At 40.3% G+C, this 15,785-nt stretch overlaps 1 protein-coding gene across 2 annotated transcripts in view; it reads left to right on the top strand.

Moving 5' to 3' along the window:
- Nucleotides 1–15,785, top strand: part of LOC131755871 (proton-coupled amino acid transporter 2-like) — a 97,324-nt gene that overhangs the window by 48,362 nt on the left and 33,177 nt on the right. For both annotated transcript variants that reach the window (XM_067033414.1, XM_067033413.1), the window contains one exon: nt 12,803–13,038. The gene's annotated coding sequence lies outside the window, so the exon portion shown is untranslated. The remainder of the gene's footprint in view (nt 1–12,802; nt 13,039–15,785) is intronic.

The following is a 15,785-nucleotide window of genomic DNA, read 5'->3' on the forward strand; positions in this document are numbered from 1 at the left end:
TCTGGTATTACACTTCTTGATGGATTGGCAACATGACAGAAAAGAGTTCCTCAAAGCTTCTGAGTAACCGGAGTCCACTCATTCCTTCAATACCTACTTACTGAGTGTCAGACCTTGTTCCAGTTGTGCCTGTTGGCCATCTGTATGTCTTCTTTGGAGAAATGTCTATTGAGGTGTTCTGTCCATTTTTTGATTAGGTTGTTTGTTTTTTTGTTATTGAGTTGTATGGGCTGTTTGTAAGTTTGGAGATTAAGCCCTTGTCAGTTGCATCATTTGCAAATATTTTCTCCCAGTCTGTAGGTTATCTTTTCATTTTGTTTGTGGTTTCCTTTGCTGTGCAAAAGCTTGTAAGTTTGACTAGGTTCCATTTGTTTATTTTTGCTTTTATTTCTATTGCCTTGGGAGACTAACTTAAGAAAACATTGGTACAATTTATGTCAGAGAATGTTTTGCCTATGTTCTCTTCTAAGAGTTTTATGGTGTTATGTCTTATATGTAAGTCTTTAAGCCATTTTGAGTTTATTTTTGCATATGGTGTGAGGGTGTGTTCTAACTTCATTGATTTATTAACATGTGGCTGTCCAGCTTTCCCAACACCACTTGCTGAAGAGACCATGTTTTCTCCATTGTATATTCTTGCCTTCTTTGGCAAAGGTTTAATGACTGTAGGTGTGTGGGTTTATTTCTGGGCTCTCTATTCTGTTCCACTGATCCACCTGTCTGTTTTTGTACCAATATTACACTGTTTTGATTACTGTAGCTTTTTATGCTTCCTGCTTTGTCTTTTTTCCTCAGGATTGCTTTGGCAATTCTGCGTCTTTTATTGTTCCATGTAAATTTTAAGATTATTTGTTCCAGTTCTGTCATGGGTAATTAGATGGGGATCGCATTAAATGTTTAGATTTCTTTGGGCAATGTGGCCATTTTAACAATATTAATTCTTCCAATCCAAGCTCATGGGATCTCTTTTCATTTCTTTGAATCATCTTCAATTTCCTTTATTAATGTTTTATAGTTCTCAGCATATAAGTCTTTCACCTCCTTGGTCAGGTTTATTTCTTTATTTCTTTTTTTTTTTTTGATGAGATCTTAAAAGGGATTGTTTTTTTAAATTCCCTTTCTGATATTTCATTGTTAGCGTAAAGAAATGCAACAGATTTCTGTATGTTAATCTTGTATTCTGCTACCTTGCTGAATTCACTTATCAGTTCTAGTAGATTTGTGTGGAGTCTTTAGGGTTCTCTCTATATAGTATCATGTCATCTGCATTAATGACAATTTTACGTCTTCTCTTCTGATTTATCTTTTATTTCTTTTTCTTGTTTGATTGCTGTGGCTAGGACTTCAAATACTATGTTGAATAGAATTGGTGAGAGTGGGCATCCTTGTCTTGTTCCATATCTTAGCAGGAAGGCTTTCAGTTTTTCACCATTGAGTATTATATTGGCTGTGGGTTTGTCATAAATAACTTTTATTATGTTGAGATGTGTTCCCTCTATACCCACTTTGGTAAGAGTTTTTATCATGAATGGATGTTGAATTTTACCAAATGCTTTTTCTGCATGTCTCAAGATGATCATGTGGTTTTGTCTTTTCTTTTGTTGATGTGATGCATCACATTGATTGATTTGTGTATGTTGAACCATCCTTGTGACCCTGGGATGAATCTAACTTGGTCAGGTGTATGATCTTTTTTATGTGTTGTTGGATTCAGTTTGCTAGTATTTTATTGAGATTTTGCATCTATATTCATCAAAGATGTTGGCCTGTACCACCCCCCCTTATTCTTATCATACCCCTTTTAAATGTTCAATTTTTGTTGTAAAAACAGCTTATATGTCTTTAAAAATCAAAACATTTAAATTAAAACTTAAAATTCCACCCCCTGCTTCCACCCATAGGTCTCCACTTATACTTCTACAGTGTAGGAGGAACTATTGTAAATTCTTCCAGACCTTTTTCGAGCGTATACGAACATGGATATAACATGTGTGTGTCTTTGTCCATTCACTCTGCTACACAAAATACCACAGACTAGGTAGCTTATAAATAACAGAATTTTATTTCTCACAATTCTAAAGGCTGGAAGCCCAAGATCAGGGTGGTAGCTTGGTCAGGTGAAGACCCTCTTCTGGGTTGCAGATTTCTCAATGTGTCTTCACATGGTGGAAAGGGCAAGGGAGGTCTCTCAAGCTACTTTGTTTGTTTGTTTGTTTCTGGATGCGTTGGGTCCTCATTGCTGCACGCGGGCTTTTCTCTGATTGGGGTGAGTGGGAGCTACTTTTCATTGCGGTGCGTGGGCTTCTCATTGTGGTGGCTTCTCTTGTTGCAGAGCACAGGCTCTAGGCGCATGGGCTTCAGTAGTTGTGGCTCGTGGGTTCTAGAGAGCAGGCTTAGTAGCTGTGACACACGGGCTTAGATTGCTCCGCAGCATGTGGGATCTTCCTGGACCAGGGCTCGAACTTGTGTCTGCTACATTGGCAGGTGGATTCTTAACCACTGCGCCACTGGGGAAGCCCCCTGAAGCTAGTTTTAGAAAGGCATTAATCTCATTCATGAAATCTCCACCCTCATAACTGAATCATCTGCTAAAGGCCTTATCTCCTAGTATCATCACACTGGGCATTAGGGTTTCAGTATATGAATTTCAGAGGGATACAAACATTCAGACCATAGCAGTGTGTATGTTTGTGTGTGTATTTTCTGTGTTTGAGTGTTAGACTGTGGTTGTGTGTATATGTGGTCTCTTTCTTAGTTTTAGAAAAATGAGATATTATACTTAATATGTTGAGCATTTCATATTTCACAATAGTATTTCCTGAACATGCCTCCACATCAGCATATACAGATATATTTGAGCCTCTTTAACAAGTACAGCAACATTTTACTCAATAGAATTACAATAATTTATTTAATCATTTTCCCCTCAGTGTACATGCACATTGTCTCCAATCTCTTAATGGTGCAGATAACACTGTAGTGAACACCATGGTGTATAGATGTACAAGCACTTGTATAGGATAGATTGCTAGAAATGGAGTTGCTGAGTTGAGGGGAATGTGTTAATGAAAAATTTTGACAGACATCATCAGATTAACTTCCAGTGCTTCGTCATTGTTTTTAATGTGCTTGTCTTTGGTCAGTAGATAGGTCTTGCCATGCTGTCCCTTGCAATACAGCTCCTAATGTTCAAGTGTTATTTCTCCTATGTGATGAACATCTGTTTCTGCTGCCCAGCATCGATCATCCCTTCCCCTGGTAATCATTCCCTAATTCTCCTTTGGAAAGCCACTTCTGCCATCCCCATCTACACAGTTCTGATGAGGCTGGCGCTGCCTCCCACTCAGGGGTGAACGTATAACCCAATGCTGGACCATCGGAGTTGCAATGACTGGTTTAGGCATATGCGCTAACCAATAGCAGTTAATGTCAGGAGCTACTGGGAGAGAGGGAGAAGAGCCCTGCAGCCATCTCTCCTTCCTGTCCTCCAACCAGAGTAGAACCCAATCCAACAACCCCTAACCCCAGCAGAGGGACCTAACCCCCCAGGGTCCCAGGGACAGGGCAAGGTCAATCTCTGTGGGCCTCAGTTTCCCCTCCTGTAAATGAGGAGGTTGGGTTCTGTGATCTCCAAGATCATTTTAGCTCGTGTGATTTTGCATACATGAAACACAGAGCAGCATAGGGACTTGTCCAGGTAGGAGATCATTTCCTCTGGAGTAGTTGTTCTTCAAACCTGATCTAATAGAAAGAGGACATCAGTATTTACCCAGATGAGTTGAAAACTTATGTCCACACAAAAACACCCACTCAAATGTTTACCACAACGATGTTCATAATGGCCAAAACTTGGAAGCAACCAAAATGTCCTTCAGTAGGTGTATGAATAAATAAACCATAGTTCATCCAGACAGTGCAGTATTATTCAGCACTAAAAAGAAAGGGGCTATCAAGCCATGAGAAGACATGGAGGAGCCTTAAATGAATATTGCTGAGAGAAAGAGGTCAACCTGAAAAGGATGCATACTATATGAGTCCAATTACAAGACACTCTGGAAAAGGGAAAACTATGGAGAGATTTAAAAAGATCAGTGGTTGCCAGGGGTTAAGAGGGAGGGAGGGAGAGCATGGAAGATTTTTAGGGCAGAGAAACTACTGTGTCTAATGATACAATGGTAGATATGTGTCATTCTACGTTTGTCCAAAGCCATAGAATATAAAACACCAAGAGTAAACCCTAGTGAACTGTGATCCTAGAGTGATGATGATGTGTCAATGTAGGTTCATAACTTGTAGCAAATATACCACTTCGGTGGGGGATGTTGATAGTAGGGGAGGCTAGAGACTGAGTGATGGGGTCAGGAGGTATATGAGAACACTGTACCTTCTGCTCAGTTTTGCTGTGACCCTAAAGCTGCTCTAAAAAAATAAAATTGATTAATAATAAAAAAATCTTAAAAGACAATGTCAGCTTTTGGTAGACATTTTCTAAACTGGAAACCATATTTTGGGTTCTATTCCTGGCTTTATCCCAAACACAGTGCGTCTTTGTGTATGTTCACTGCCCCTCTCTGAGCCTCAGTTTCACAATCTGTAGAATGAAAAGACTAGTCTATGCGGCGTCCAAGTACTACAAATCTGTGATATCTAAGAAGTAAAAAAGAAGGAAGGAAACGGGACTTCCCTGGTGGTCCAGTGGTTAAGAATCCACTTTCCAATGCAGAGGACGTGGGTTCGATCCCTGGTCGGGGAACTAAGACCCCACATGCAGTGGGGCAACTAAGCCCATGTGCCGCAACTACTGAGCCCACATGCTCTGGAGCCCGCGCACCACAACTAGAGAGAAGCCCGTGTGCCGCAACGAAAGATCCTGCGTGCCACAACTAAGACATGAAACAGCCAAAAAATACATAATAAAATAAAAATAATTAATAAAATGAAAATTATTATTATTTTTTTTTTTAAAAAGAAGGGGGTGTCCCCTGGTGGCGCAGTGGTTGAGAGTCTGCCTGCCGATGTAGGGGACACAGGTTCGTGCTCCGGTCTGGGAAGATCCCACATGCCGCGGAGCGGCTGGGCCCGTGAGCCATGGCCGCTGAGCCTGTGCGTCCGGAGCCTGTGCTCCGCGACGGGAGAGGCCACAAAAGTGAGAGGCCCGCGTACCACAAAAAAAAAAAAAAAAAAAAAAAAAAAGAAGAAGGAAGGAAAAAAGGAGATGTGTAGGGGGAGAAGCAGCAGAAAGGAAAGTGGGAAGGGACCTAAAACCCGTGATGAGTAGTAGATAAGGAATTAAGGAAGAAGTCTGATTGAGCCAGAGCCATCAGTGGTCTCCTCTTTGGGTAAATATAAAGGAAAGTAGGTTGGCCCAGGAGCCACATCTTGGTCTTTAGTCCTTGCTGAATGAGAAAAGATCTGATGCCCCAAGGGAGACTGTTACATTTATCTGAGAGCACTAAATAAGCAGTAATCCTGTGCACAGTTGTGTGCTAGGTAATCTAACTCAACCAGGGAAGAGAAATACTTGTATGCAAACACCACAGCCTAATGGCCAACAGCTTGCTTCTGAACTCAGACAGATCCGGGTTGGATGAATGGTTATGTAACAGTCATATGGTGAAAAAATGGCCCCAAAGATATCCATGTCCAAATCACCAGAATCTGTGAATGTTACTTTATATTGGGCTGTGCAGATGTGGTTAAATTAAGCATCTTGAGATGCGAAGATTAGCCTGGATTATCCAGATAGGCACCAAATGTAATCACAGTTATCCTTATGAGAGAGAGTCAGAGGGAGATTTGACTACAGACAAAAGAGAAGAAAACCATTAGATGGAAACAGAGGTAGAGAAAGGAGACACTACATGAAGACCAAGGAAGGGGTCATGAGCCAAGGGGTGCAGGAATGGAGCTCTAGAAGCTGGAAAATCAAGCATACAGACTCTCTCCATAGCCTCTGGGGGGAACATGGTCCTGCTTGACCATGACTTTAGCCCACTGAAACTGATTTTAGGCTTCTGGCATCCAGAACTGTAAGAGGATAGGTCTTTAATGTTTTAAGCCACTAAGTTTGTGGCAATTTCTTACAACAGCCAAAGGAAACTAGTGTAGGCAAGGCAAACACTTTACCTCTCTGACATTTATTCCTCATCTGTTAAATGGGAACAATAGTACATTCGTTCATCAGATATTTTTGAGAGCCTACCATGGGCCAGGCCTAAGCATTGGCGACATGAAGGTGACCAAGGCCTTCCCACTTTTATGAAGTTCAATTCTAATGACAGGAGATAAGCAACAATAGGGAAGCAAGTACATAAAGGCAAGATGATTACAAACCAGGAGAAGCAACATGAGGGAAAACAGCAGGGTATGTGACTGAGAGTAACTAGGCATGTAGAGGAGGCTGGCTTTAGGTAGTGTGGTCGGGGGAGGCTCATGGAGGAGAAGAAATTTGAGCTAAGACCAGCAAGGCAAAATGCAGGGGATAAACGATGCAGGTGCAGGGAGCAGTGCATAGATACCCAAGCAGGAAAGGACAGACTTTGCTGGAGAACAAACAAGAGGTCAGTGTGGCTGGGGTGCAGTGTTCTGGAGAGAGGGATGAACAGGATGAAGTGGGAAGGGTGGCAGGGGCTAGAGCCTGCAGGGCCTGTGAGCCATGGTCAGGAGTCTAGGTTGTATTCTCAGGGGGAGGTTTTGGGCAAGGGAGAGGCATCATCACTGGCCACCGTGAGGATGTAGATTTTAGGCAAGGAAGAGGGAGGCAAAGAAACTTGTTAGGAAGCTTTTGCTGTCTTCCAAGTGAGAGATGATGCTGGCTTGGATGTGGGCAGAGGGGGTGAGGATGAAAGACTGCTGTGAACATTAAATAACATAAGTGTTAAGTGCCTGCCACATAGGAAATGCTCAATAAATAGTACTGATTATGGTATTATTATTTTCATCATCATCATCTTCTTCATCACTAGCTTCTGCTGAAAACAAACTTAGCTGAATGAAACTCATACTAGATAGTATGAGCAGAGTTGACACCTGCACCAGGCCAAGAGGCCCCATTGTGTCCCCATTCCTGTTCATCAGGAGAAGCCACTTGCTGAAGCCACTGGCCTTCTCCCCATCCCAGCCCCCATCCCCCCCACAAGAAGTTCAGTCACTTGGAAATGTGTCTGAGCCCATACCTGCATGCATGAATATATCATTAGGCCACATGGGGGTTCTGAGGGATGGGTTTTAATTTTATAGATGCCATGGTAAGTCCGGTGGACTTTTGGAGATTAGCCCTAATATAATATTTATGTGAAAACTCAAGATATCATTGACTAGGCCTTTCTCTGTCTCTGTCTCTCTCTCTCACACAGGCAGACACATACACAGACCCAGACACACACACACACACACACACACACACTCACCACGGAAGACCATGTGAGGACATAGGGAGAAGGCAGCCGTCCACAAGCCAGGAAGAGAGCTCTCAACAGGAGCCAACCCTGCCAGACCTAGATCTGGGACTTCCAGCTGTCAGAACTGTGATAAAATAAATGTCTGTATTTAAGCCACCCAGCCTGTGGTATTTTGTCACGCATCTCTAAGACACAGGCAATTGTTTTGTTGATTCTCCTTCTTCCCAGTCCTACCATAGCACTTGGCACATGGCAGAGATTTGGTAAATATTTGTTGAATGAATTAATTAAACTTCCTGTTTGTACTGCATTTCAGGGTGCCAGGGAAGTCATGAAAGCAACACCTGGCCTGGGTTATAGTCTTGGTCCTGCCATGGCACACTACTCTTAACTCCCTCTGTCCCTTTCCCCTTGAGTCTCAGTTCCCCAGTTGGTGAGACAGTACAACTCAATGAGTTGACTTTTCTAGTCCCTCTAGTAATAAACTGGTATAATAAAAATAACTCCCCTATCCAGGCACACTGACTCTGACCCAGGCCCTGTACTTGTCTCTTTTCTCATTCAGTCCTCCCTCCTGCCTAGAAAACTACAGATGCCCCCATCAGCATTTCATGATGAGGAACCCAAGGCGCAGAGCTTTGACCCGCCAGAAAGGGGAGGAATGCTCTTAGCGTTAAAAACATTGTTCTTTTTGCTATGATGCATCCCTCAGCTTTGGAGGGTTGGAATGTTTTCTTTTAAGAAATGACAGTGATATTTTTAAGGACCTTAACAGAAAAATGAGAATGTGGTGTTCAATATGTCGACTGAAAGAAAAAAGCACAACGTAAAAACTGCAAGTTAAGTTTTATTTGGGGACCTTACTGCAGACTATAGACCAGGAGACAGCCTCTCAGTTCCCTCAGAGGAACTGCTCCAAAGAGCTAAGGGATGAGGAGGCAGGATGTATAGGATGAGTTTTTTTGCTGGAAAAAAAAAACGTAGTCAAACATCCAAAGACTACTGCTAATCACAAAGAACACACATCTCAGGTCAATGATTTTAATGCTTTTCTTTGTATGGGAAGATACAAGAATCTGAGTTCATTGAAATTATTCTTTAGTTTTGAATCTTAACTGTCTAGGGCCAGTATCCAAAGCACAGAATTCTTCCTGAATTCACCTCAGAGCTCACTGTCAGTGGGCAACTGCAGTGGCTAATGGCCTGCCTGATCCTTGCAGAAGTGGAATGGCAGGCAACATTCTTTGTTTACAGTGCCCTTTTGTAAGTAATAAATTTGACCAAAGTTTGGGGCCAATTTCATGACCAATTTGTCCCATGTCTAGGAAATCTCATTCCTAGGTCAGATGAGGATTATGTTGATAAACCACTCAATGTGCTGTTTTTTGGATTAGGCCCTGTTGATAACCCAAAATTCTCTGAATCACCTGTCTTACTAGTCTGTTATTATCCGGGAAATATTTTATCTTGTTGCTTCTTCCCATATCTATAGTTGCACTATTACAATTATTTTATATAGAGTTATATATGTGATCAATTGCCTCAAGATGTTTAGCCATCATTGATTTTGTCAGCGGCCTGGTTACACATTGGGCAATGCAAAAACACTCATAAAATAGGATATAAGTAATATAGCTAGTAACATTAATAAGTCATAGTACAGCAGAAAGAGACACAAAGAGCAAACATTTTGAAAACAACAAAGAGAACAATTTTTTAATTTATTTTTTGGCTGTGTTGTGTCTTTGTTGCTGCACGTGGGCTTTCTCTAGTTGTGGGGAGCAGGGGCTACTCTTTGTTGTGGTGCACGGGCTTCTCATTGTGGTGGCTTCTCTTGTTGTGGAGCACGGGCCATAGAGTGCACGGGCTTCAGTAGTTGCAGTGCGTGGGCTCCGTAGTTGCAGCGCATAGGCTCTAGGGCATGTGGGCTTCAGTAGTTGTGGCACGCGGGCTCAGTAGTTGTGGCTCACAGGCTCTAGAGCGCAGGCTCAGTAGTTGTGGTGCAAGGGCTTAGTTGCTCCATAGCATGTGGGATCTTCCAGGACCAGGGATTGAACCCATGTCCCCTGAATTGACAGGCAGATTCTTAACCACTGCACCACCAGGGAAGTCCTGAGAAAACAATTTAAAACAATGATTAGTATAACCAGTTGTAATCTGGATCATAATAAGCCGTCAAGTCCAAAGGGGAGCGAGCTGGAGAGGCCAAATTCTGGACGGATCAGGCAGAGAGAAAAAGATAAATATACTTTATCAACTTGTTGTGGGTCATAGAGTAAGAGGAAAGGTCTTCTAGAAAACAAAGATTAAAAGCCTGTGATGTTTCAGACAAAAAGTCATAAAATTATTTATCAGTTCATTCAGTCCCATGCAGTTCATTCCTGTTGATCTTGAAGAAGCCATCAGGTTTTTCATTAGAGTTTTGTAATTCCTTACTAAGTTTAGTGATACGATCTAAAAGTCAGAAACCTTATTTGTCAAAAAGTCGCTTTTATGAATATTCTTGAAGATCTTCTTGAAGCATCAGAATAAAACAATGACTATCTATAAATGACACAAGACTTAAAATGGCATGGTTAAAGATCTGACTACATGCAACTAACAAAGAAACTTAGTTATTTCTGTGACATACAACATTTTAAGGTAACTAGAATCATGACTGATAACATAACAGGACATACCAGATTTTTTGGCATTCCGTATAATTTTTGGGTATCTATATTAGTGACATTTACCCATACAATATAACCTAAGAAGGTTTATTACCACCTATTTGACAATGTTTCCCATGTAATTAAGCTTACCAAATAAATGTAATTAGTTTAATATCTCTCTTTGGGGGATATTTCAGGGGTCCTTTGAAACATCCCAAAGTTAGCTAGAGGTCAAAAAAACTTCATTTAGAATTTGACTTGGGAAAGTTTGTCAAAGATAACAAAAGGTTTTAAAACACTTGGTCAAATAGGATCACAGGTCACTGTGAAATAATACTTATTCATTCAACCAAAGTGACAATAAAAGATTTTAAAGACAACAATGGAAAGTTATACCAGATTGTTTAAATGGTAAAGAAACTTTACAATATGCTACCAAAAGCAGATCAGTATTCTAAGAAAACTTTGTTCTCTTAACATAGAAAACCGAATTCTAGTTTTTGTACCAGCTTACTTTTAATATTAAAATTTATTTGCTCAATTAAATTTTACTATTAGCCAGTCTTTTTTTTTTTTTTTTTCTGAGAGAAGGAAGGATTAATTATTATTTGCAGCAAGTAAGGAGAACACTGAAGATCCTTCCCACAGCAGTGTCTCCCCAGACAGCAAAACTGCGGACATTTTAAGCTAAGGGCACATGCATATTCATGAGGGGGCTTGAGCAGAGGAAAAAACCGCATAGAATTGGGGCAAAGGTTGACCAAGTGCAAGCTTTAGTTGATTGAAGTGAAGAGGGTCCACATCATCATTCTGTCCTCCACGTGGGTGGGGGCCCTCAGTTCCTGCAGAACTCAAAGATGTATTATTACGTATATCCTTTGGGAGGAACTAAGACTCTGCTTTACCACCACAAGATTGTTTGACTGCCATTTCTCTGTTCCTGCATTCCTTTGTTCCCTTAAGATCATTACTTACTGAGAACTGTTCGAGGGCAAGCGTTGCAGCCAGGCTTAGATCACAAAATTAGTGCAGGAAAGAAAGTGGGGTGTGAGAGTGTGGTCACATACCAGGTCTCAGGCAAATCCCTAGGACGGCTGCTGAGTGTGGGTTCTTGGCTCAGCACAGGAAAGAATTCAAGGGTGAGCCAAAGTGAAAGAAGCCTTATTCAGGGAGATATACACTCCACAGAGTGTGGGCCATCTCAGAAGGCGAGAGGCCAATATTAGCCAGTCTTGACCATGTACAGAACTTTTATTGGGTTTCCTTTCCCACAAACCTTCTAAACCTTTCTTTTTCACCTTGAGATTTTGTCCTGTGTTTTCCCTTTCTTTGTCTCTCTGCAGGACAAAGTTACTTTCTTTGCTCTTAGCAAAATTCATTTCCATTCAGTATACCTTTTCCTTTCATATAAAGGTGTTTTCCTTATTTTTGCTTAATTTCTAGTGAAAACCAAGAAGTAAGCAATTATGAACTGTCTTTTACACTAGCATTCTATAGATTGGTAAACTTATAAATATTATTTATGATTTTTTTTTAATGTGCTATTTTTATAGAAAAATTTCACTGTAGCACCCTGGTGCTACACTGAAATTTCAGTCCTAAATATCTTTAGCTTCTCTTTAAAAGGAAGCTTCTGTTCAGTAATTAATGTTTCAGTATCTTATTTGGGAATGATCTAGATATTTAATGAATTTCTATCATTTAACTTAACTTAGCAAAAACTCTCAGGTTTCAAGTTACCAAAAATCTGGAGAAATTAATTTTAAGTAGACATACCATAACATGTAAGTATTCTTAAACAGATCACCTGAAAGCTCTTACCCCATTTATATCTATTTAATTCACCTGCTCCCAACAATTAGTTTAGATTACCGATGAAACTTTTATGAGACATTAGACCAAGTCAGCCATCATTCTAAGCTATTTTTCTTACCGGTGAATTTTATTTATTTATTTTAATTGATTGATTGATCAATTAATTAATATTTTATTTTTGGCTGCGTTGGGTGTTTCTTGCTGCATGCAGCCTTTCTCTAGTTGCGGCACATGGGGGCTACTCTTCATTGCAGTGCGTAGGCTTCTCATTGCGATGGTTTCACTTGTTGTGAAGCATGGGCTCTAGGCATGCAGGCTCAGTAGTTGTGGCTTGCGGGCTTAGTTTCTCCATGGCATGTGGGATCTCCCCAGACCAGGGCTCAAACCTGTGTCTCCTGCACTGGCAGGCGAATTCTTAACCGCTGCACCACCAGGGAAGTCCTTACTGGTGAATTTTATAAGAGAGATAATATAACCTTATTTGACTTTTAGTAAACCTGTATTAATTAAACCAACAAACTCTAATAACAAATATTAACTTAATATTGAATATTTCCTAGATCATGTGAACTTGAAATTCATTTGGGTTAGTTTCTGTAACATTTCGAAATATTTAATTTGTAAGCACTTACTTTTAAGTCAGTTAAATAGAGCTCTTTTATAAATTTGATAATACTATCTGAAGGTAGAGACATATCACATGTATAATGGACTCACAGAATATAAACAGACATTACCAGAGATCTCATAGCTTCATTTTAAAACTTAGTCATGAATCAGGTATTAATGATACAGTATAAACTTACTAGTTTATAAATAAACTTTGGAATAAGTTAAATTTATTTGCTTAGATGCCTAAGGCTTTTTTACTATTTGTGGAGAAGACTTTTTTTTATTTTTTATTTTTTAATTTTTTTACTTTGGCTGCTCCAGGTCTTCGTTGTGGCACGCAGGATCTTCACTGTGGCATGCGGGATCTTTAGTTGTGGCATGCAGACTCTTAGTTGCGGCATGTGTACTCAGTTGTGGCCTGCAGGCTTAGTGCATCCTGCGGCATGCACGCAAGATCTATTTTTCCAGCCAGGGATTGAACCCAGGCCCCCTGCATTGGGAGCGCAGAGTCTCACCTACTGGACCACCAGAGAAGTCCTGTGGAGAAGACTCTTAAGGTTTGTATTTGTTTTTAATAAATCTTTATGGAGACTGTGAATTAAGATTTTGGGTGAGGAAGGCTTTCAAGCAGTTTGAATTTTAAAACCTTCTTTTTCCCTCTTTGGCTTCAGGTTCTACTTTATTGAGCTAATTAGGCTCTGTCTGAGGTCATTGTGGGCTATATTTACATTTCTGATTTGTAGAGATTTGCAAGACAAAGATACCTGCTTTTAATTCCCCCAAAGAACTGGTCTGCCACCTAAATTATATCAGAAGATTGATTTGCTAGACTACATTTTCCTTAATTTGATTTTTTTTTAATATCAGCAAGTAGATTTCCAACGAAACTGAAAATCAAGGGTTCTATGTTCTAGAACTTTAGGATTCAATTTATTATGTTTCCAGAAGTTTGCACAAAGCGTTCAACAAAGGCCTGGTTTCTGAGTGCACAAGTTAAACCCAGAGCAATTTACCCTAGGGGAAAAAAAGTCTCCATTATTACTTTTATTATCCCCTGAATATTAGCCCCCAGTTTTTACTTCATATTGTGTGGGCTCTGGTAACGCTGTTGGTTTCTTTTAGTATTTTAATTAATATTGATTGGGGGGCAGATTTATGCGCCTTGTCTTCTAGTACCAGGAATACTATGCAAGTATTCCCCAGTGAGACATAATGTCTATCCCACAATATAATTAGGCAAAATGTCTATCCCCCTAATTATAATTAGGCAAAAGAGGTGTAACCATCTTATATAAAGCCCATCAATTTTTATCAACTTTCATCTCAATTCTATTAACTCTTATACCTTTAACTTTAGCTTCCATTAGGACCTATTAACAAGCCTTGGTCTTACAAGGAGTCTCAGAAACTTTCATTTTTATCCCCTGGCCATTTTATCCATTTTTGTGTAAAAGGCTTTGGGGTCCACAGTGATGCGTTGAGCCAAGGGACTCAGGCCCTTTTGTCAATCTTTTAACTTGATTAATTGATCTAACTGTTGCCCCAAGCAATTGCTGCTCAAGTATCTCAGTGTAATTTTCTTCCAGCCTTATAAATTTTTTTTGAACAGAGCAGACTTGTTTGGCTCCCTTTAATGTTGGGGGTGGGGAGAACGCTAACAGCGTCTCTTTGGCTCATCCAGCTTTAGGTGGTGTTGTATCAAAACCTTTGTTTTAATCCCATCCATTCATTTTATTTATCCCACTTCTTAATAACCATCTAAAGATTTCCATCCTGTTGCGAGGAGTACTTTTAAAATTTCCACCTTGTTGGGGAGAAATCTCATGACTTTCTCCTCAGCTGCTTCTTTGTTAATCAACCTAATTAACATTAATTAATCTAATATTTGTATTAGCATCTCTAAAACCCATTGAAGGGAAGCCAAGACCACAAATAAGGCTTCCTAAACCATTTTTTGTTTGTTTAATTTGTTTTAAGTTAAGGGTGTTCTTAAGATTAGCTGTTATATTTTTTGTACCCACCTTCTAATATGGTTTTTCCATGGTACCAATAAAACAGCCATTTATAAGAGAACTCTCTAAAAATTTACCAGTTTAGAAGTTTCTCCAACTTAAAGGATCCATTGTCTGGCCATTGATGAGTAGTATTTTAATAGCAACTCAATCCAAGACGACACAAGAGTCATCCTCAAGTGAGAATTCAGAGGATGTGTTACCGAGTCCAGGCTCACTTTGCTCGCCACACGACAGGCCAATACATCGGGAGACGAGGTGTTGAGGCAAGGAATAGCGACTTTATTTGGAAAGTCGTCAGACCGAGAAGATGACAGACTAGGGTCCCCCAAAACCATCTTATCAGGGTCTGGATGCCAGTTTCTTTTATAGAACAGAGAGGGAGGAGAGGTGAGGAAGTAAAGTAAAAAGGCCATTTATCTTGCAAAATAGGAGGGGATCTGTTAATTTCTTCTTTTCTGCAGCCATTCACAGGTGGGTAGGGTCAAAATGTCTCTGTGAGCTGAGCAAAGACACTTTGGTACCCTGTGGCAGGATGCTTACAGCCTTAGACAGTGATTATAATAACAAAAGCAATGAAAAGCAAAGGTTCAAGTAAAAGAAACAGATCCACCATGGATTCAGAATTGGCTCTTCCCTGTTACAGATGCAGCTTTCACAAGATCCAGAAAGTTTACTCCCCAAAATAGTCTTAAGAAAGTAAAGGCCTGCATTGTAGAGGTGATGCAGCAAAGGCTGAGATGACAAAGGCTCCTTATGGGCTGGGATCCCTTCTGATAAATTTCCCTGAAAATTGACACAGTCAGAGACTGCTCGGAATCCGAGTCTATTTGACTGACTGCCAAATGTATGTGTACGTTCTGGATGGCAGAGACCAAGCTCTCGAAACACGGAACAAAATGCCTAAAAAGATCAGTTAGAATATTTACATCTTAAAGTCATGGGGAGAGAAATGCAAATTTCTCCTTTACTGGGGAAAGAGGAAGCATCTGGGGCAAAGGTGATTAAAGAGAGAGAGAGATAGCATCTGGGTCAGGCAGTTCATATAAAAGAGGATATGAGGGAGGAGCAGAGAGTGAGGCAGGGTTAACATTAGCAGCTTTTTAAAAATTCTGATGTTGTTTCAAGCAATTTTTTGGTTGGTTTCCCACAAAGAAGTTACTTTATCATTTCCTCTTCCAGAAGTTTTAAAATACCAATCAAAATAAGCATTCCATTCAGTCTGCTCTTTAACTGTAGAGACACACACACAAAAATTAATTTTGGAACGTCAAAAGAACCCCAATTTGGCC

Source organism: Kogia breviceps, chromosome 4 (assembly GCF_026419965.1).
Source record: "Kogia breviceps isolate mKogBre1 chromosome 4, mKogBre1 haplotype 1, whole genome shotgun sequence".
In the NCBI taxonomy this organism is placed as follows: Eukaryota; Metazoa; Chordata; class Mammalia; order Artiodactyla; family Physeteridae; genus Kogia; species Kogia breviceps.